This window comes from Coenobita brevimanus, chromosome 103 (assembly GCF_032717465.1).
Source record: "Coenobita brevimanus isolate Jiangsu-jjx chromosome 103, ASM3271746v2, whole genome shotgun sequence".
Lineage (NCBI taxonomy): Eukaryota > Metazoa > Arthropoda > Malacostraca > Decapoda > Coenobitidae > Coenobita > Coenobita brevimanus.
In genome coordinates this window covers 7,230,754-7,250,932 of record NC_137056.1, presented here as the reverse complement: position 1 = coordinate 7,250,932, position 20,179 = coordinate 7,230,754, and the positions used below count along the sequence as shown (strand labels likewise).

Below are 20,179 nucleotides of genomic sequence, written 5' to 3'. Positions count from 1 at the left end.
GCTGTTCCCTGAGTAGCATTACGTGAGCAATAAACCAAATGATTGTTTGGTTTAGGAAAGGCCCCGTCCCACTGAAGATGTAAACAGTAGGAGGCAGCCAGGTGGTTCTCACAAGGTTGTTTACATGAATGGAAGATAAAGCCGAGAGGAGAGGCAGTGTTTAGTAAATCTCAAAGGTGCACGACCTCCATAGCTTCCCTACATTGGCTCATTTTAGGTGAGGGGAGATCTTAGCCCGTATTCTCGTCGGTGAAGGAAGCTCCCTAACACCTCTTCCTCAGCGACTTATTTTTGGATATGGCTGGTTAAGATCATTCAGCACGTTGTTTATGCAGAGTATTGTGATATTGGAGAGACTTATATAACACGGAATAGGACAGTGAAGTGTTATAAGCAAAATAAATCGCTTAGGAAAAGATGTTAGGGAACCTCGTCAACCAACGAGAACACGGACCCTGGTGTATTTGCTCAGTTTCCCTCGTGCTTCTTTTTTTTCCTCTTCTTCCAAACATTTTCCAATTTGATGCCATTCCTTCAGTTTTTTATTTTTTATTTACCATATCACTCTTCATCTTGACACAATAGTTCCTTTGGCATATACCCTCTACACCCTTTTTCTGTATTTGTTTATTTATGTTCAATTAAATTTATTTGTTGGAATTAGGCCTTTCAAAAGATACTGTGGGGTAAGAAGTAAACCGACCGAACACAATTTTGGATCATATGTTTTTATATGCACATTAATCATCATGGCAGTTTGCACAGATGTAGCTGTGTGGAAACTATCCTGCCTGTCTTTGGTAATGTTCGCAGTCTCTCTCTCTCTCTCTCTCTCTCTCTCTCTCTCTCTCTCTCTCTCTCTCTCTCTCTCTCTCTCTTTATGGAAGGCTGCATGAATTACTGATGTATGTATTGCTTCAGAACCTTTCGGCCGCATGTATTGTATGTCTTCTTCGGTGCAAATATGAAAGACATAATACTGAGAACCTGTAAAATTTGGCTATTAAAAAAAAAAAAAAAACAATTCAAGAACAGTTACTTAGAAAGGCCTAGGTAAGTTGGGTTTAGAATACTGGAGGTCATAGGCAGAGGGAAAGACAAATTAAGACGGTTTCAGAGTTAACGGGTTTTGTGCAGGAAAGACTAACAGTACCGGGTGAATCTTGTATTAGAGAATTAGAAAGTGAGAGTTTGTTGCCAGACAGGTGCTGCATGCCTGCCTTAATGAGGAAGGGATGCAAGCAGAGAGAGAGAGAGAGAGACCAGGAAGGGATCAGGGCAGACTGAAACCTAAGACAAAGGACGAGGGAGGATGAGGGTAGGGAGGTGAGGAAGGGCAGAAGTGAAGGGGAGGAGTACAAAGGAATACAAAGGCAGGCACACAGCAACAGATCTGGTGGTTCTTTCGAGGCTGTTATAGGGAAGGCTCAGATTAAAGACAAGAAGAGAGAGAGAGAGAGAGAGAGAGAGAGAGACAGACAGACAGACAGACAGACAGACACAGAGAAGGTGGAAGGAGTAACAATAAGGGTGATGACCTTCATTATAATACGACTCTCTCTCTCTCTCTCTCTCCTTCATGGGTTAGCTACAGCCTTGCATAACAACTTATAATTGAGTCCTTTGCCTTATAAAATCGTCTGGGGAAGCAAGAATAATCCACACACACACACACACACACACACACACACACACACACACACACACACACACACACACACACACACACAATAAAAAAAAGAAGACGTCAGCTTATTAAATGTTACACTGCATAATTAAATACGAGTAAAATATCACGAAATAAACACGATAATTCCTTTGCACAACACGTTCACCTCTTCAGTCCATTAACATTATTTCTCGCTTTAATTAGGGTTGATCCAGACGATTTTCCTAAGCTGGACTTCAATCCCCCGTTGTGCAGGGGCTTATGAGGGCTGTATCAAATCTCCCTTGTTCGAAAATTCTCCTTTAGACTGAATAAAATCGTCTGAAGTACGGAAGAAACACTTAAGATTATAAAGAAAAATCTGAAGTTCGTAAAAAATCTTCTGAACTGAAAAAAAAAAAAAAATCGTCATGAGGTAGAGGACTGGATTAAATAAGGATTCATTGTGTCTAATTAGGCTGAAAATAGCATCACTTTAGCAAACACTCGCTACTATAAACAACACATTAATTAACAGGATAATAGTAGTGTGTTGGGTCGGTCTCCTCCCTCCCCCCCCCACTCTCTCTCTCTCTCTCTCTCTCTCTCTCTCTCTCTCTCTCTCTCTCTCTCTCTCTCTCTCTCTCTCTCTCTCTCTCTCTTTCTCTCTATGTATGTATGTATGTAGCAAAATCTGTCAATATATTCTTTGTCTATCCATGTATATCATTCAGTATCAATCTGTCCATCTGCATCTATCTATCTAATTATTTATATGTATGTGTTTGTCTCGATGTATGTTTGAATGTATCTATAGGCCTATCTAATTATTTATGTCTATCTATCCATCTGTTTTTCTTTCCATCTATCCATCTACCCATCAATATATCTACCTCACTATCTATTTCTTTATCTTTGCATCATTCTCACACACCAATTACCCAGCCCCCTTTAAATAGTACATTAACATAACAACATCACAAATTTACACACAAGAGACGAAAAGGCGTAACAGTGTCAACTCATTTGCATATTAGATCGAGGGGTTCGTGTGGGTCCTTCCGGCACGAGAGAGAGAGAGAGAGAGAGAGAGAGAGTGTGTGGATTGGAATATGTGTGAAAGCAAATAACCATTGTGTCACCTCGTGTGTGTGTGTGCGCGTGGCTCCAGATGTGTACATGTGTATACTATCTAAGCTCTCACGGATGTTTACAGAACAGGATGCAGGCCTCTTTACCCCCTCCCCTCCATCCCCCACCCCTCTCCATCCCCCCACCCTCCCGACCTCTACCCAATACCCTTTTTCCTCCTCTTCCCTCCCCCATCCCTATCCTTCCCTCTCCTCCTCTTCTCCTCCTCCTGTTATTTTCCCACTCTCCCTCGTCTTCCTTTTCCCCTCCCCTCCCTCCCCTCACATTTTTTTTTGTTTGTTATTCCTATTCCCTTCCCAATACCATCCATTTTCTTGCCTTCCCTTTCCTTATTTTCCCTTCTCTTCCTTTTTCTTATTTTCCCTTTCCTTCCCTTTTCTTATTTTCCCTTTCCTTCCCTTTTCTTATTTTCCCTTTCCTTCCCTCACCATCATTTCCCATATATTCCCTTCCCTTCCCTCCCTTTTCCTTATTTTCCCTTCCCTTCCCTCCCCTTCCTTTTCCTTATTTTCTGTACCCTTCTCTCGCCTTCTTTTTTCCTTCTTTTCCATTCCCTTCCCTTCCTTCCCTTTCCTTCCCATCCCTTCTCTTTCCCCTCTCCTATCTTCTTTTATCTCTTCATCTCCTTCTTTCGGTACCTTTCCTTTCTCCTCTGTTACTCTCTTTTCTCTTTCCACCTCACCTCGTGTCCTCTCGCCCCTCCTCATTCCTCCTCTCCCATTCCTTCTCTTCCTTCTTCTCCCTCCCCTCCACTCCCCCTTTTCCCCTGACTCCCCCCTCCCCATTCTCCAGCACCTAGCAACAGAAAACATGAGAGAGGCGGGAAGGTGAGGGGATGCGGGTGAAAGGGGGAGAGGGGCTGAGGGGAAGATGAGGGAGTTAGGGGAGGGGAGGGATGCAGTGGGGGTGAGAGGAGGTGTCGGGAGGGGGACGAGAGGAGGGGGTGGAGACTGTGGGGGAGAGGAGGTGTCGGGAGGGGGTGAGAAGGGGTGAAGGGAGGGGGTTGGGGAGGGGAAGGGGGTCGGGGTGATGGGTTTAAAGGCCCTTGTGACATTTAAACCCCAGATGCCTTGAATCATGCTGCTTGCGTTTTTTTTTTTTTCCCCTCTTTCCTTTTTTCTTTCCTTTTTATCTCTCTTGCTTTGTCTTTTTTATGTTTTTCTTTTTTCCTTTCTCAATTTCTATTTTAGTCTTATTTCACTGTCCTTTTTCTCATTTCGAATTTTGTGTGCATTATTTTTCGGTCTTTCTTTCACTTCCATTTTATTTATTTTTCATTTTCTTTCGACCTTCTTTCTTTCTCTTCCATTTTCTTTTTTGCCTTTCTCTCGGTTTTTATTAAATTTCACTTATTTTCCTTTTTTCTTTTATTTTCTCTATTTTCTCTCAAAGTATAAGAAAGACAGAGCCGAGATGCACAGACACACTCCTGAGAAATCCTGTCATAACAAGCCACTTATTAGTTTATTTATTTATATATTTATTTATTGTATTTATTTATTTATGTAATTTTGGAAGAATAAGAGACATGGAAAGAATGTTTACTTTCCTTGACCATCCTGTGCAAAGAAATTGGTTACCGGTCAGATTTTTTTTTTTTTTTTTTTTTTTTTTTTTTTTTTTTTGGTGACTCCTGCGTGTTTCTTCTCATGGTTTCGTTTGATTCTCTCTCTCTCTCTCTCTCTCTCTCTCTCTCAAATTGTCGACTCGTATTGACATTCTTGATAGATGTATATACTCAGCTGTTTGTTATAATATTGACTCTCGATTTTGTCTTTCCTTTTCATCTTTCATTTCTCCTTTTCTTTCTTTTTCTCTCATTATTTTCTCTCTTTTTTTTTTTTCTCTCGTCTTTCACTGATTAGAGGATCCTTGTTAAGTGGTTCTGACATATCCTAAACTGATTTTTTTAGGTGATTATACATGGCGTGTGTGTGTGTGTGTGTGTGTGTGTGTGTGTGTGTGTGTGTGTGTGTGAGAGAGAGAGAGAGAGAGAGAGAGAGAGAGAGAGAGAGAGACATAAATCAGATTGCAGGTGGGTCCGTCTTGATGTTGCAAAAGTTTTGAGTTGCAGAATTTATATCCGATCTTGCAAGCTTTACCTCCTTCAGTACGACGACGCTTTACATCCTTCCTGCCACCTCCAGACGATTTTATTCAGCTTTGGGGAGATCTGTAGCAATGAAGGGGTTAGAAAATACCAATAACCCCTTTATTTCAGTTACGTATTTTTATTTTTTATTTTACTCAGGCTTTTACCAGACGATTTTTTTAAAGTGGGACCCTTAGTGGTAAAAATTCTAAGGTTCGAAAAGCGCCCCCCCCCCGAAGATGAGTAAAATCGTCTAGAAGGAACAAGAATTAACAAAAAGAAAACAAAAATACGTCACCGGATTGAAAAGGTTAAGTTCTACAATCTGACAGAAATTAATAAGTCTCATGCTGTGTTACACCAAAAAACATGGTGATGGAAAGATTCCTCCTCTCTCTCTCTCTCTCTCTCTCTCTCTCTCTAACTGTGGCAGACACTGACATTCATACATGCATACTTATACCGACATGCACGCTCACACATACATACGCACTCGCGAACACACACACACACACACACACACACACACACACACACACACATTCAGTTCCGTCTCAGGCACAAGGCAAGGTCGTTATGCAGACACAAACACAGACCCAACTTGTCTTTAGCCACTTCAGTCCGATAACCTTTTCATTCTTATTAATCTTAGGAGAGAGACTTAGAGCAGGAGGGATTACATTTAGCCCTAGTTAATCCCTTCCCTTACTACACCTAAATAAATCCCTTGAGTTAAATCGCTAGTGGAATCAACAAAACTGAAATGAATAAATGAAACTTCCTCTTTACTGCGGTTACAACTTGATCCGTTTTGCTTCCAGACGATTTTATTCATCTGGGAGGCACTGTAGGAGGTAATTCCCTCTAGTCTTCTTAACGTAATTACTTATTCCTCCTACTTGCCGACGATTTTATTCAACCGACTTATGAGGTAAACAGGTAAACAGGTATATAGTCTTCATTACCCATCTAAACTTAATTTCCCGTAAGCGGAATAAATCGTTTGGTGATGGTCTAAAAGAAATGCCTAATTCGTCATCGTATGATATATAATACCCTCCACTAACCCCTCCAGTGCAGCAGGCCTTTTTTGTGTTCAGGTAAGATAGTTTTGAGGGAACATGAATAATCTAGAAAAAAAGAAAAGACCATTCGACGAGTTTTTATTTTCACTTTAGTCAAGCGTTGTTATTCAGTCTAGGGCAGACTTTTTGAGCCAGAAGAGTTGTATTTACCCTTTAATACGAGCGGGTTTTACCAAGTTGGAATAAAATAATCTGGAGGTAATGCAGGAATTAATGAAGGTGGACGTCGTGGTGGTGAGGAGGATAAAAGGTTCAAGAGTAAGGATAGGAAAACGAAAAGAATAAAGAAAGGGATGAAAGAGAAATATTGGTTTTGTGGAGATGATCGTGCAAATGGATGCATTGAGAGAGAGAGAGAGAGAGAGAGAGAGAGAGAGTCGGTGATGTAACACAGATACGAATCTTTCCATGACGACGGAGTCAGGATGTGTGAAGAAGGATGAAAGAGGGACATTGAGAGGTTGGTGGGGAGAGTTGAGGGAAAGGGGTGGTGGGGGAGAGGGGTGAGTAGTGAGGGGTGTAGTAGTAGTGGTAAGAGTATTTAAAGTAACTGTGGATTGTGAAAGGTGGTTTAGTTTTTTTATTGATGTAGTAATAGCTGTAGTAGTAGTAGTAGTAGTAAAGTAGAGTTTTATAGTGTGGATCATTATATCAGTAGAGTTCATTTGTACTCACACACCCTCAGACCTGCTTTGTCCTTTCTCTTATCTCTGTCCTTCATGTCTTCGTTCCTCTTCCTCCATCATTCCCTCCCCTCCCTTCCTCCTTCATTCCTTCCCTCCATGTCTTCAGTACTTTCCCTCCCCTCCTTCTTCCTTTCCCTACACCGCCCTTCCCTTCCCTCCTTCCTTCCTCTCTTCCTTTCATGCCCTCATTACTTCTCCCTTCACTCTTCCCTTGCATCCTCCAGCCATTTCTTCCTTCCCTTCCTTCTTTCCCTCCTTATCTCATCCCTTTTTCTTTTCCTTTCCCCTTCTTATCTTTTTACATTTGACCTTCATCCTCCCCTCCCCTCCCCTCCCCACTCCCTTGCTTTCCCTTCCCTTCTTTTTCCTTTCCTTCTTTTCCCTTCCCTTCCTTCCCCCTCTTTCCCTTCCCTCCCTTTCCTCTCCCATCACATCTCTCCCTTCCCTTCCCTTTCCTTCCCTTCCCCCCTCCGTTCCCTTCCCTTCCCTTCCCTTCCCATCCCATCCCATCCCATCCCATCCCATCCCATCCCATCCCCTCTCCCTTCCCTTCCCTTCCCTTCCTTTCCCTTCCCTTCCCATCCCTTCCCTTCCCATCCCATCTCATCCCATCCCATCCCATCCCCTCTCCCTTCCCTTCTCTTCCCTTCCCTTCCCTTCCCTTCCCTTCCCTTCCCATCTCATCCCATCCCATCCCATCCCCTCTCCCTTCCCTTCCCTTCCCTTCCCTTCCCTTCCCTTCCCTTCCCTTCCCCATCTTTCTTCCTTCTTTCACTCTTCCCATTCTTCCTTGCCTTCTTTTCCTCCTTCCCATCCCTTCTCTCCTCCCTTGAACAAATGGTCAAAGACTGTTTTGTACTAGGATGATAATATTATGCTTACACAGAGAAAATTTATTTGAAGAAGATAGTGAAAAGTGTGTGTGTGTGTGTGTGTGTGAGAGAGAGAGAGAGAGAGAGAGAGAGAGAGAGAGAGAGAATGAGTAGAATAATGAAAAGGACTTAAGTGAGTGGAGTGATGGATGTGAGTAGAGGGATGGACAAGAGTGTATGTGAGTGGAAATGAGAATAAGGATATGAGTAGGCTGATGAAAAGATTAGCCTATACTGAAGTCGTAGTGTGAGAATGTCAATAGGGTGATGAAAAGGCTGGAAGTGAGCGAAATGATTGTGAGTAGGATAATGAAAAGAGTGAGTGGAAATGAGATAGATGGGTGAGTACTGAGAGGGACATTTGTGAGAAGAGAATGAGAGAATGAATATGCCTAGAGTGATGTGAGGGGATTAGGTGAGTCAGATTTAGAGAATAGATTTGACTATACTCTTTTCACTCTAAACTGGACTAAAATTTCCATCTCTCCATCAAGAATGCAGAGTTGTAACAATAGATTTACACTAGAATATGATGCTAAGTCATGAATAAGTGGTGTGGCAAAGATCTAGAGCCATAGTATTGTCTCTTGCTGCAACAGAGCCACGTGAAATAAGCAAGGTGAAAAATTGGGCCAAGTTAAGGTGAAATTACTATAGTGTGGTGAAAAGAGTATATCTGGATGAGTCTGAAGGTAGGAGGAAGAGTGTAAAATCAGGAATAAGGCAACTTGACATGGTATTGAGTGGACGATGACAAACCATGAAAGACGGAGTGTAGAACTGAATTTTCTTTTTCACCTAACCACCTCTGGGCATAGACTGAAATTATTAGTATGATTGTTATTATTTACCTTCACTTCTGTTATTCAATTATTTATCACTATTAGTATTATAATTATTGTGATATCTCTTATTCACTAATTAGTTATTATTACTGTGATTTTTCTCATTGTTAACTGCCTACTGTTACTATGGCGATGATTAATTTTTCTCTCACTTTTTATTCATTTATTATTATTATTAGTAGTAGTTGTAGTAGTAGTAGCAGTAGCAGTAGTAGTAGTTGTAGTATTGTGGTTATTTTGTTAATATTCACTAATTTTCCCGCTTGCAAACTAGTATCCTATAAATGTCAAGTAAAATGTGGGAGTTTCTGCCTGGTTGAGGGTAATATCGCCCTCCAGTGAGCAAGAGAGAGGGGGAGGATTGGACGGAGGGGGGTAGGGAGCGAGTGACTCTCTCTCTCTCTCTCTCTCTCTCTCTCTCTGTCCTCGGTGACCTCCAAGCGTTGCTCACTATGCCTGTGTGTGTGTGTGGGTGTGGGTGTGGGTGTGGGTGTGTGTGGATGCGTGCGGATGCATGCGTGGATCGATGATTAACAAGCCCAAAGGAAGACGGTCTCAGAAAATTGATTACAGTGATATATACCTTTTAATTAACCTTTACCTTCTTGATAAATAGTGAAGCCCTTAAATAGACTCGCTAATAAGTCACTCTTTAACCTTTAACCCTTGACGTACTTCTCAGATTTTTATTTTGTGGTCTTCCCATATTCAGATGAGTGTATTAAGCACTGGAGAGACTTTTCGAATTTCGGGTGTTGGTATAATCTTCATCAATACCATCAGTACAGATATTTTGTTCAGAGTTAAATATAATGTCCTGGGGGTTAGCAAGAATAAGTTGATGTCATGGCAGTGAAAAGGTTAAGGTGGAGGTGTGTATATGAAGCGGGTTTGTGGCTAACTGTATGTGGATAATTATGTATATGATATTGTGCGTGCCTGCGTAGGTGTGTTTGCATATGTAGTAATGTGTTGTGCGTGTTTGTGTTGTGTATATGTACATTGCCTCCAGAGTATTCTTAACATTTTCTGTCTATACATGTTGAAAGTGTGGGGGGTATTTTAGAAATATTCTTAAGTACCTTCTTATTTACATGGGTGCCTCGTATTTCCATTAAGATAGATGCAGTATGTAATGTTCATTAGACAAAACTATTTTTTTTCTCTCTCTCTCTCTCACTCTCTCTCTCTCTCTCTCTCTCTCTCTCTCTCTCTCTCTCTCTCTCTCTCTCTCACACACACACACACACACACACACACACACACACACACACACACACACACACACACACACACACACACACACACACACACACACACACACACACACACACACACAGCACTTACTGCAAAACCATCGATAAGAAGCTGCACTCTATATGTTAATTGTATATGTATGCTTGCTTGACACATTGACCTGCTTGTGACAAATGCCCTGACCTCTCTTAATTACCCCCACACAGGTACGATGGCCCAGGTGTATCGGATAGTGCTGGAGAAGACGGGATATTTAAGGTAGGTGTATTTCTGCAATGGAATACAGCTGTCTGTATGTCTGTCAGTCTACCTGTCTACCCATCTCACTATGTCTATTTATATGTCTACCTATCTGTTTATCTGTCTTTATCTAGCTGTCCATCTATCCTGTATCCTTTGCCTGGCGCGACATCCTGTATTGGTGACCTCGAAAACTAAAATACTTCCTGGCATGTCCCTTGCAGTCACTGTACATAGGCTCGATAAAATGAAAGAATATTATCTCCACACTTTAAAAATAATTTTATTGGGGGGATTCAACAGCTCCGGCCTGACGTGGATCCTCTGCATATATCTCAAGTGTAATTCATCCTTTTCTAGCCATATATCTGTCTCCATTCTCAACAACGACCCCTCTTCCCTCGACACTCCAAAACCCTCCCCTACTTGATCTCGCACCTTCTGTCTATCTATCAGTCTATCTAACTATCTGCCTCTCCTCCTCCTCCCACCCCCTCTCATACACTCTCCTAGTTAGCTCACCCACTCGCACCTTATATCTTGACCTCGTTCTCTCTCTCTCCCTCTCTTTTTCCTCCCCCCAACCACTTCCCGCTCATAGACAACAGTTCCAGTTATTTCTATCCCTACTCAGTAACAACTCTTCGACATACCAGCATCTTCCTTCACATACTCTTGCACCTTGTATCCCTCTGCCTCGTTTTCGATCTTCCTTTCCTTCTCCTCCCAACCACCTCGCTCATATGCTTTCGTAGTCCAGGTATTTCTGTCCCAACTCATCAACGACTCCAGCTTCTCCCTTACAGACACTAGCATTATAGACTAACACCACCTCTCTCTCCCTCTCTCTCTCTCTCTCTCTCTCTCTCTCTCTCTCTCTCTCGTGTGCAAGTCATTTCGCTCCGAGTTCCGTCTGACCTTCACACACACTTCCGAAGGTGCGTGCATGTGCGCGTGCGTGCGTGAGAGTGTAGCTAAGTGCCTGGATATGCTAGGTGTGTGTGTGTGTGTGTGTTTGTGTGTGTGTGTGTGTGTGTGTGTACATTCATGAGTAGCCTATTCTTTAACTGCTTGATTATAGAATGTGATTATTATTGTGTGTGTGTGTGTGTGTGTGTGTGTGTAGAAGCGAAAATCGTGTCCAAGGAAAACTGCGAAGCTTAATTGAAGGTTGACTCTGCATTTTAAAAGTATCAATTGTAATAAGGAAATAGATTCGTGAGTCAGGAAGCTGTTTAATATATATGAGCAGGAAGTAGAGAGAGAGAGGTGTTGAAAAATTAGGGAAGGAAAGGTAGAAGAAATTAGAGGAAGTAAATGCAGTGGCTAACATGTGAAGGAATATTTGAGTAAATTTATAATGCATTGGAAATCGTCGTCGTCTTTCTCGTCGTCGGAACAGGTCGATGGCGAAGAACAGGGTAACATGGAGGTGATTTACTTGTTGCCACTTCCTTCGAGATTGAGGCGTCTGGCAGTAGATAAACGCTTAAATAGATAGATCGTCTTGCTCACAGTCTTCGAGTTCGTCACCATTGTCTTCACCACCACCACCACCACCCCACACTTGTCATCATCATCACCACCACCACCACCACCACCACCACCACCTTCACTAATTATCATCATCATCATCATCATCATCATCATCATCACAACAGCCACCACAAGCATCATCATCATTGCTTATCGTCCAGACCCTTGGAATTAACAGTAGATTACAAGCAAAAAAAATGTAGGTAAATATATGTAATGGGAAATAATAGAAAATACAGAAGGTAGTTTTAGTACTGCGTATGTGAAACCATACAGGAAAAAGTGAATGTAAATAATAACATAATAACTCGGAGAAAAAATAAAATTACTTTAAGAAGGTAAGGAATTAAAAATATAAGAGAGAGAGAGAGAGAAGGAATAGGAAATGGAAGTAATAGGAAGTGTTTGGGAAGAGGAGGGGATAGTGGAAAAGATACATGAGAAGAGATGGGAAAAAGGAAGAATTTGGACTGGAAGGAGAGAGAGAAAAAAAATGAGTGATCTGTCTATCTATATACCTAGGCTGCTTCCCCCAAGGAAAGGGAGGTAGCCGAGACAGGGCGACACACTCCCCATTTACTCATCCATTCAAACACATTCATTCGCATCTTAGCCCCAAAGGGGAGAACGGACAGATCCTCACCGCACCACACCGCACAAGGGTCAACTGCGCAATGCAATCAGTGACATCCACAGCAGGGCCCGACAGCAGAACTGGTTTACCCCTGCCACATCATAACAGACCCATCCCCTTACCCGCACCTGACCTGACTAGCTGATGAGTGATAAACAGGAAAAATAGTGATAAATATATCAATCTAAATAACCTGGTTTTAGGAGAAAGAGGAGCTAATTTATAAGGTTGAGGAGGAGCATTTAGTAAGAGGAATATTAAAAGAAAATGATTAGAAAGGGAGAATAATAATAATGTAGTTGTGAAGGTAGATGGAAGGAAGTTTCTCTCTCTCTCTCTCTCTCTCTCTCTCTCTCTCTCTCTCTCTCTCTCTCAGTTCAGCCTAAGTTTAAGGTCATCCCGCTGCATGCGCGGAAAGGTCGAGGTTCCGTGTCTGTTTGTTTGTTGCTTATCTTGCTTGTTGTTTTGTTTGCTGTTTGTCTTGTTTGTTGTTTGTCTTGGACTATAACTTTCTGGCACCAGTTTTTTTTATTGTTGTGCTATTTCATGTGATTTTTTTATTTATTGGTGTTTGTTTTGATTGGTTATTTTGTTTCCTGTGATTTTTATTTATTGTTATTGTTATAGTTTGATTGCTTTATTTCCTGTGATTTTTTATTACTTATTGGTGTCATGGTTTGTTTTGATTCTTTTATTTCCTGTGATTTTTTTATTATCGGTGTTATGGGTTGTTTTGCCTTGTTTTATTTCCTTTTTTATTGGTGTTAATGGGTTGAGTTGATTGGTTGTTTTATTTGCTGTGATTTTTTTATTTATTAGTGTTGTGGTTTGTTTTGATTCGTTGTTTTATTTCCTGTTTTTTTTATTTATTGGTGTTGTGGTTTCTTTTAGCAGGATTGTTTTGTTGTATTGATGCCCTTCTGTTTTGACGTTGTGTGGTTAAGTTACCGTTTGATATTGCAGTTTTTTTTTTATGTATTTGCTGTTTTTTATTGTTTGCCTTGACCAGTTTGCTTATTTTATGTTGTTTGCTATTGTTTTTACTCTTGTTTATTTCCACATTCGTTTTCTGTTCATTTGTTTGGATGTTTTCGTCGTTAATTTGACTGTTTGTTTATTATTATCACTTGTTGACCTTTGACCCTTTTCTGTGAGTGATTTGGTGCTTGTTATCGTGTGCGTGACCTATGACCTTGTGTGATTGTTCTATTGCTGGTCAACCTCAAAATTACTCTCTCTCTCTCTCTCTCTCTCTCTCTCTCTCTTTAATAGCTGCTAATATCGTACAGTTATATTTTGCATAGGGGGAAACCTCTCGTAAGGAAGAGGTTTAGAAATTTATCTTCCGTAACCCCTTGAGTTCGAGAGGCTGCCGTTAAGCTACGTATAGTCATCTGGTGAGAGAGAGAGAGACAGAGAGAGAGAGAGAGAGTCCGTGTAGTGAAGGGACTAAACTTTGCATGACTGAAGTGATTTTTTTTTTTTTATTGAAGTCCTAGTGGACCTTCGTAGAAAATGTGATCTTAGCGTTGGTAATAACTGTAATGATGGCATCCGTAAAGAGTGATGATCGTAGTAATGACGCAAGGTATTTGTGTGTGTGTGTGTGTGTGTGTGTGTGTGTGTGTGTGTGTGTGAGAGAGAGAGAGAGAGAGAGAGAGAGAGAAACAGAGAGAGGGGGGGGATGTATTGTTTCGTGGGATTTTTTTTTTTTTTACACTTCAACTCTTAAACGATGTTATTCGGCTTCGGGGACACCTCTGTAGCGAAGGGGGCTAATGAAGATAGTTGTCTTACCTCTTCACTACGAGAAGTGCACATTAAGCAGCACAAAATCGTGTCAGGGTACTCAGGAGGTGGTAGTCGTAGTAGTAGCAGTAGTAATAGTAGAAGTAGTTGTTGTTGTAATTTTTGCCTCTGGTACATCTGAAACGTGAACTCAGTGGATTGCAGACTAATGTTGCCCTTCTTACGCAGTCCACCATCCACCTTTCGGGGGATGGGTAGGGGACTGAGGGACGTTTGTATATAACCAGGCAGCTCTACCACCTGACCACATCGCTGCCACCACTTGAAGGCGTCCCTCTCTATCACCAAATATGTTTACTGTAGCTATGCAGATTATGGTATTGCATGTTGATTTTATGGTAGCAAAGGAGGGTAGTCATGGTAGTGGGGATAGTAATGGTGGCTAGGATGATAATGGTGCTAGTGGTATGATTAGAGGTATGTTAGTACTAAGGATAATTTTGTTTGTGCATGGTAGTACTTATGGTAGCTTGAGATGAGAGCAATCGTAGTCATGGTACCGGTAATAGTGGTAGTAAACAATGACAGAGAGAGAGAGAGAGAGAGAGAGAGAGAGAGACCATGAGGTGACTCTTAACATGGCCTTTTGTCCTTGTCTCCTCTTCCTTTATAACTCTCTCTCTCTCTCTCTCTCTCTCTCTCTCTCTCTCTCTCTCTCTCTCTCTCTCTCTCTCCCTCCCCTCCCCCTCACCACCTCCTCCTCCTCCTCCCTCCTCCCCTCCCACCTTCCATCATTTACGCCCCATTGTCTACGATAAAGGCGATCAGTTCTGAGATACCAACCCAACGGGACCTCGACGACCGAACCCGTGCGATGATTTTTGAAACGCCCATTATTAGCAAAGGCCCGTTGCAAAAGCTTTCGTTCATATTCATTATTTTTCATTTATTTAATTTAAAAAAATGACTGATATTTCTGATGACCTCACTTCTTCAGTTTTTGTTGTATTATGAAAAAAATAATAATGGAACTTTTTTTTTTAGTCCTTCCCCCACAAAACAAATCATATTGTAATTTAAGGATGAGGGTTCCCAATAGAACACTTAGTTTCAGATAGTTTCGTCTTGTAGGTGGTAAAAAAAGTAAAAAAAAAAAAAAATGTCCTATCTTTTAATTCTGAAGGTGAGTATTGTGAGCAGATTAATGCTTTGCTTGTCTGTCGTTCTGTTTGTATTAGTTTATATATTTATTTCAATTTTGATGTAAGGGTTTCAGCGTCTAAAGAACAACTAAGCAGAGAGAGAGAGAGAGAGAGAGAGAGAGAGAGAGAGAATGAAAACTAAAAAGACCATTAAGGAAACAAACAGGTGTGTGCAGAATTTGGAAGGGTATGTATATATGTATGTATGTATGTAGGTAAGTAGGTTGGTAGACAAGCAGATAGGTAGGAAGGCAAATAGGTGTATGGGTAGACAGACATACAAGTAGGTGGGTTAACAAACAGGTAGGCAGGCAGGCAGGTAGACATTTAGGTAGGCAGGTATATGGGGAAGCAGACAGGTAGGCCGGTAGTGTGGTAGGTAGGAAAGTGAACAGGTAGGCAGGTAAGCAGGCAGACATGATAGCCAAGCAGGCATGTAAGTAGGCAGACAAGAAGACAGTTAGGCAGATGGGGTGGCAGGTAGGTTGACTGATAGGTTGACAGGCAGGGAGACAGATACGAAAGATCAGTAAGCAGGTAGGTAGGCAAGTAGGAAGACAGGTAGAGAGGGGAATGATAATGAATTTGAGCTGATGAACAGCAAGGTATATAGGTAGGCAAGTAAGCAGGTAGGCAGTCAGGAAGGTAGTGAGGAAGCAAGGCAGATGAGGGCAGGAAGGCAGGTAGGCAGAGAAAAAGATAAAATAGAAAATCAGGCAAGCATGTAGGAAGGAAGGCAGTGAGGCAGGTGAACAAGTAAACATATAAAGGAGGTAGGTAGATGTTATAGTTAGGCAGGTAGTGAGGAAGTCAAGGAGATAGTGGGGCAGGTAGACAGGCAGGTAAGCAGGTATTGAGGGAAACAGGTAAGCAGGAAGATAAGGCAGGCAGTTCAGTTTTGCAAGGTGAGTGTGATCAGTCTATACCTCAACATACCTGTCTCTGTCACCTGCTTTGTCATTGAACTGGTGTGTAGGTGTTTGTATGTTGGTGAGGATGTTGTGGTGCTGTGTTTATGTGGTATTGTGATGAGTGCGCCTGGTGTTGTGGTAGTGGTGCGATCTGGTGAGTGCGCTTGGTGTTGTGGTTGTGGTGTTTGCATGTTGGTATGTTGTGGTGCAGTGTTTGCATGTGATACTGTGGTGAGTATGCGTTGTAGTAATGGTGTGTTGGTGGTGTGGTTTTGTGGTGTTTGTATGTAGGTGTGTTCATTTTAACTGTAGTTCATTCCTATTAACTCAACTAGCTTTACTATGACAACCTGAAATCGTCATATCTTATCCTGAATGCTGAATAATAGCTTTGCACTAGAATACGATGCTAGTAACAAAGAAGTGCTGTGGAAAGGATGTAGAGCCATAACATCGCTTTTTTCCGCCAGACTTACGTGAAATAACCTATAAAAGGACAAAAATCTGGGCCAGGTTAGTGTGAAAGATCTATAGGCTGAGATTTGCGTCATTTTGCAGGGTATATTCGTTCGAAAGACAATGCTACGGCTCTGCATCCTTCCCATAGCACTTCTTCGTGACTAGCTCCACATTCTAGTGTTAATCTGTCGTTGTAAGCATTCACGACGGAGAGAGGTCAAATGTACTCCTAGTTATAGTGAACGGAGTATAGACGTAATATTGCGATCCCTCCATATAGAATGCTGAACTGTTAAAATAGATTAACGCTGAAAAATTATGCTAGTCACGAAGAAGTGCCATGGAAAGATTGTAGAGCCGTAGCACCGTCATTTTCTGTCATTGAGCTACGTGAAATAGGTTGCAAAAAGACGAAATTCCTAGTCAAGATAAAGTGAATGGACTGTAGATCGTATGTGCGCATGCTGACTTACCGACCTGCATACGTGCATAATTACCTTCAACCTTTCCTACCTACACACCATGTACATACTTATTAACCTTCATACTAACCTACTTTCCTTTATAATTATCTTCACCCTTTCTTCTGTACATTTTGTTTTTTTCCTAATTACCGACCTACCTGCTGACCTGCTTGCCTACTTATCCCCTTCCCTGCCTACCTACCTACCTACCTACCTACCTACCTACCTACCTACCTTACCTACCTGCCTGCCTACCTACCAACCTTCCTACCTACCTACCTTCCCAACCTACCTCCCTACTTACCTTCCTACCGTCCCTAGTCACCTCCCAGCCTACCTGCCTTTTTCCCTACGATTCTTCATACCTACCTACCTACCTTCCTTACCTACCTGTATACATTCTCTGCCCGCTTATTTTCTTACCTGCCTGTCTGCCTTCTAAGATTCATTGTTACTTATTTTCCCCCATATCTACCTACCTACATTCATACTCTACTTCATCCAGTTTATCTATCGTCATCTATCTACCTCCTCCAATCTATCTATCGTTATCTGTCTACCCCATCCAATCTTTTTCGCCACGTCATGACTGTAGGGGCCAGGGGCTAGGCTACTCGGTCCAGATATTGAAGGCGAAGGTGACCAGTTGCCCGTCCTTGAGTGGTATTGGGAGAGCAATAAACCCCAACCTACCCTCCAATGCAAACCCTTATGGACCCCATCCTGCAGAGCGCCGTAACTTACTAGACCACCAGGCTTCAGAATGTCTAAATGATTGCCACTGTATAGTTTCTAGGGCTGCAAGACACCATTTTCCTTGTCACCCAGTGTAGAATGACCTGAGGATATCGCTACATCTGCTGAGTGGATAGTTGGCGCCTCCACCCATCCCCCAAAAACGTGTAGTGGCCCGCATGGGGGTCGAACCCACGACCTCCGCGTTATCAGCACGGCGCTCTAACCAACTGAGCTAACGGGCCATTTATAAACTTTACATACATACATTTTAATCTTAACTCCTTCCGTACAATGCTGTTATATTCTTGATACCGATAGACAGTTATTATATTCAACCGCCCGGACTTCTGCCAATGAAAGGAGTGAAAAACAGTGCCCATAGAGACCTTTAGTATGGTGTGTGTGTGTGTGTGTGTGTGTGTGTGTGTGTGTGTGTGTGTGTGTGTGTGTTTGCTTGCTACCTCCAGACAATTTTATTCAGATTAATCTTTTCAGTCTTTTCAGCCCAGATTTTTTTTTTTTTTTTAAGAACTGTAGGAGCTAGATGTAGCCTCATTAACCCCCTCACTGCAAGATATCTCCCCAGAGCTGAGAAAAATCGTCTGCAATCAGTAAAATACGTCAACGGACTGAAGGGTGTAAGGAAGGCCCTTATTGACAGAATGAACTTAGGACGAGAACTGCATTTTATTTATTTATTTTTTTTTCAGTAATTCTGGTTGACACAAGGCGGATTTATTTATTTTAAGAACGATCTCTTGACGGTGCTTCTGTTTCATTCTTTTATCTCCAGACGATTTCATTCAGCTGTATAAAAATCTCTTGTTGTTTGTTGTTTAGCCACGTCAGACCGAGAACTTTTTTTTTTTTTCCTTGTTAACTTTAAATGATTCTCTTGTGATTAGGTAAGGCATTAATTCAACCCCCTATCGGTTAGATATCGCCTTCATTAACCCCTTCATTACGAGGATGTTCTTTCTTAAGCTGGATAAAATCGTCTGGTAGCAGCAAGAACAAGTAAGAGGAGGCCATGTCGATCGGAGTGACTTACGAAAATCTCCCAGAACCCCTTCACATCGATGACGGTATTCCTCTTTATCTGTCTGCCGTCGGACGATTTTATTCCGCTGTAGAAAAATCTGTTGTGGTATAACCCTTTCCCTACAATGACGGTCCTATTATCCCTGTCTAGCCCCTGACGATTTTATTCAGCTCTGGATATACCCATTGTATAATCCTTTCACAGAGATTATGATTTTTACTCATTCTGGCAGCCTCCGGACGATTTTATTCAGTTGTACACAGTCATCATCATCATCATCCTGCCTCTTTTCCTCATCTGCTTGGAGGCGAGATAGGGTACAGAAGGAAAAGGAAAGAATATGATAGAGAACTAATCAAGAGCATGCTTAGTGATATGGGCCACACATTCATTCATCCACCATTCAAGCCCCTGGAATCCTGGCTTCACCTGTTTAGACGTATAAAAAGGGGTGCCAGAGCCTCTTTAGACACAACTCCCTACAAAATTCATCCACCCAACTCGATCCCTTGTCAGTTCCTCTCCTCGTCAGTTTCCATAGGCTACCTCTCTTTCACACAGCTGTACAGTTAGGCTACCTCTCTTTCTCACACACTCAGCTGCCTCTCTCTCTCAAACACTCAGCTGCCTTTCTCACACACTCAGTTGTACAATTTAGCCACCTCTTGGTCTCACGCACTCAGCTGCCTCTCCTTCTCACACACTCAGCTGCCTCTGTTACTCACACACTCAGTTGTACAGTCAGGCTACCTCTTTTTCTCTCACACCCCACAGTTGAGGATAGAATTTCACCTCTACTGCATCTCTCTTTTCCCTGGTGGTTAAATACTCCTAAGCTGAGAGAGGCTCGGCATATTTCTCCGCCCATAGATTGATGCTGTTTGATATGAGGGGGCAGGGAGGAAAGTGATGGAAGTGTTAAGTATGCGAGATGGAATAGTATGTGAACTTTAGAACGGGGGTAGACGCAGAGGAATAGCAGGGAAAATTAGTGTGGAGTAGACGCAGTAGACATACATGAGTGTGAGATCGACGCAGTGAAGTATTATGCGAATTTAAGTGTGAAGTTGACGCAGTGGAATGGTAGGCTAAGTTTGCAGCAGAAGCAGTGAAGTGGTAGAGAAATTGTGTGTGAAATAGGTGAACTAAAGTGTGAAGTAGTTTACACGCAATTAAGTAGCAGACGGACTTAATTATGAAGTGGAAGAGTAGGCGAACGTAAGTGTGAAGTAGGCGTAGAGACGAATGAAGTGTGAGGTGCGTAAGTGTGCAGTAAACGCAATAAAATAGCAAGCGAACTCGAGTGTGATGTAACCGCAATTAAAGAACGGGTTAAGGCGAGTATAAAGTAATCCCAGTGAAAGGAGGCGAACGTTTGTCTCTGCCTATACAAAATCTTTCGGAAGTGTCCTTGGTGGCGTGGCCCGTTAGCTCAGTTGGTTAGAGCGCCGTGATGATAACGCGGAGGTCGTGGGTTCGACCCCCATGCGGGCCAGAGCATATTTTTACAGGCGCCTGGTGATGTAGAAACCTAACCCTTTCGCTGTAGTAGTCAAAGGTGGTTGTG

At 42.1% G+C, this 20,179-nt stretch overlaps 2 non-coding genes across 2 annotated transcripts; one reads left to right on the top strand and one right to left on the bottom strand.

The window, feature by feature from the left end:
• Window positions 1-17,738: 17,738 nt before the first annotated feature.
• TRNAI-GAU (transfer RNA isoleucine (anticodon GAU)) lies at window positions 17,739-17,812 on the bottom strand. Its single transcript has one exon. It is a non-coding gene; the product is annotated as a tRNA-Ile (tRNA).
• Window positions 17,813-20,033: 2,221 nt separating this feature from the next.
• On the top strand, window positions 20,034-20,107 carry TRNAI-GAU (transfer RNA isoleucine (anticodon GAU)). The gene has a single exon. It is a non-coding gene; the product is annotated as a tRNA-Ile (tRNA).
• The last annotated feature ends 72 nt before the right edge of the window (window positions 20,108-20,179 follow it).